General features: G+C 42.2%; 1 long non-coding RNA gene across 2 annotated transcripts in view; it reads left to right on the top strand.

The window, feature by feature from the left end:
* Window positions 1-2597, top strand: part of LOC103102619 (uncharacterized) — a 24709-nt gene extending 22112 nt beyond the window's left edge. For both annotated transcript variants that reach the window (XR_008911630.1, XR_008911629.1), the window contains exon 4: window positions 48-2597. This is a non-coding gene — a long non-coding RNA (uncharacterized LOC103102619). The remainder of the gene's footprint in view (window positions 1-47) is intronic.
* Window positions 2598-2952: the final 355 nt, after the last annotated feature.

Genomic DNA, 2952 nt, shown 5'->3' on the forward strand with positions numbered 1-2952 from the left:
TCCATCGTGGTACACAAAGGCTGACTTTCATTTCTATTTTCCTTCAGAATGAAGCAACCCTTGAACATGGGCGAAAAGTCTCCTTTCTCTGAGGAAGATCCTTGGTCCATCTCGGGTTCGGGCTCGGGTTCGGGCTCGGGTTCCGGCTTGGGCAATGACTTCTTACCTGAAATGGAAACACAGCCAATAGATGAAGAAGATTTCTACAATTTCAGACCTTCTGAAGATGAGGCTGTTGGGCAAGAACTAGCAGAGGAGGAATTGCTTATATAAGCATGGAAGCTTTCCCTGACACTGAAGGCTGAACAGACAGACATCTTCTGGGTGTTATAGATAAGAAACGATTGGCTTGTGGACAGAGTGCTTTGTACAAAATGTAACCTTTCTGGAGAAGCTTCTTCAGCCTATCTCTTTTTTTCTCAGTATAGAGTTTAACCAAATGTACATTTATTCATGATTGCAAGCTCCATCGCCTCTCGTTTTCTCACACATAAAGCATCTCTGATCTCCATGCCTTTGCACAGGCTTCCCTGTATCCCTGAAATATATTCCCTCCTCCTCTGTCCCTCTTCCTCTGGGAATTATCCACTTTAGGGTGCAGTTCAGATGCTGCTGCCCCCCGTGGAGCCTTTCCTGATTCCTCCAGTTGTTAATTTTCGCTCTTTCTTAAAATAATTTTGTATTCACTTATCTCGAACACACACTCTATCTCCCCCATTAGAATGTAATCTATTTGAGGGCAGGAACCGTTTTTATTTTACTTTTTTGTTGAACCCCTCAGTGCCTTGCACATAGAAAAAATAATAAAGTTTTCTTAAATTTAATCTAGAATATAGATGTTAGAGATCCTCATACCCACTCCACTCTACTCCCATGTTACAAATGAAGAAACTGAGGCTCACAGAAGCCAAACCAGTTATTCAACACAACAGCTAGTAAAGAGGAGAAGGAAAGGTTCCTACTGAAGATTTTCGAGTGCAGATCCAGTGTGTTTTCCACTGTGTCTGCTGCTATAGGCCCTGGGTGTTTTTCTGTATATAAAAGAAGATAAACCTTTAATCCAGGAAACCACTCAGCTCCATCAGCCTATAGCAGGGGTGTCAAACTCAAATGCCATTAAATCATACATAAGGATCCCTGTGGGCTATACATTGACTTAGAAAACCATAAATTAGCCATCTATGTCTTATTATATTTTAATTTATTGTGTGTGTTAAATATTTCCTAATTACATTTTGATATAGTTCAGGCTACATTTGGGAGTGTTGCTGATTACTTCCCTGGGTACGTTGAGAAGATGGATTCCCCCGTGCCCTCCAGCACCAGGGGCCTGTTGGCCGTAGTCATCCTGCTAGTGCTGGCCTTGGGCATTTATAAGCTTTTCCTGAAAGCCCAGAATGAGGATCTCCCTCCGCCCTACACTGAGCATCCCCAGGACCACCAGAGGTTCTTCCAGGCGTCCCCACCCCCGCCTCCTCCTCCCCCAGGCTTCAAGTCCTATTTCACAGCATCAGGCACACCCGGATGGGGCTTTGGCAATTCTTTCACGGGTCCCCAAGCGTTTGGCCACTCTGGCCCAGGATTCTGGACTGGATTGGGGACTGGTGGCCTTTTAGGCTATTTGTTCGGGAACACGAAGGGAACATCCCTTCGTGGTCGCCATCTCTAACAGTTAAAATTTAGGGGAGATGGGGAGACTGAGGCAGGTAGAAATTAGTTTCTCTCTGCAAGGAGTATTATATTTTTTAGAGGTTTATTAAAGGTTAAAGATTAAAAAATATACAAGTAAGAAACATGTGCCTAGGCTAGAGGCCTAGACAAAATAACCTCACATCATTGAAGAGACGCCTCTGCTCCAAAACGGAAGTCCAAAAGAGCCGAGAGAGCCCCTCAAAAGCCTTTGAATCAGCTTAAATACCTTCTTGATCTCGGCCCAGGTGAGATTACAAGGCATTCTGGGGAAGTGGAGCAAAGGTTCATGGGGATTGTAGTCCTGTATTCGAGTCTATTTTTTACACATCTTAGGTTGTTGGCACATTTGATATCCCTAGTTGAGATCCCACTGAGTTGCCTGAAGTTCATAAGGTTAATTTCTTATTTCTTTTTTAAAAAACTCTTTCTACCTTAGAATCAATACTAAGTATTGGTTTCAAGGCAGAAGCAAGACTGACTTTAAAGAGGGTTTGGGGGGAAGAGCCTGGCTTCAAAAACATTTTAAATATATATATTTGAGAAGCAAAATATTGGGGAGATGACGTTAGTTCTGAATCCCCTCCTCCATTTTTGGAGTTGTGATTCCCTCAGAGAATTAAAATTTTCTTGATGGGAAAATTGAAAAATAACACATTTTGTGAATTTTCTAATGGATATTTGGAGTTGGTCATATAGCATGGTGCATCCAGCTACTCACGACTGTCCTTTGTTCCTAGGGCCTCAGCCATTGTTTTCTGGGAGTCCAAAATCCCTTTTATCCTAATAAGATTCTGAACCGACAGGTTTGTGCCTTTTTCTGAATCTAATATTGCTTCATCTTCTTCTCTAGATATTTGTACATGCTTCATATTACCTAAATAAAGCAAAATGACTGTAAAACCAGAGCAATGTTGCCTGTGGTCTCTGCTCCCAGAACAATAATTGTTTTTAAAAATTAATTGTTCATTTCGAATAGTCTTCTTAAGAGAGTGTGTTTAAAAACATTGTCTATGGTGAGTGCAGAAGAGTGTGCTTAGGACCAGTGAAAGCCACTCACAGAAGGCAAAAACCACCCTGCCCAAATCACCAGGTTTCCTGGTTGGGAGGGACCTCTAAGACCATCGAGTCAAATCTGGACTTGAACAGGAATCTCCTCCATCAGCTCTTCACCAAGGGATCATTCAACCTTTGCTGGAAGACTTTTAGTAAGAGGACTCTACTCCAAAAGCACTCAATAGATTTTCTTTTAAATTCCTTACC

The sequence above is a fragment of the Monodelphis domestica genome, chromosome 1 (genome assembly GCF_027887165.1).
Source record: "Monodelphis domestica isolate mMonDom1 chromosome 1, mMonDom1.pri, whole genome shotgun sequence".
NCBI classification, from domain to species: domain Eukaryota; kingdom Metazoa; phylum Chordata; class Mammalia; order Didelphimorphia; family Didelphidae; genus Monodelphis; species Monodelphis domestica.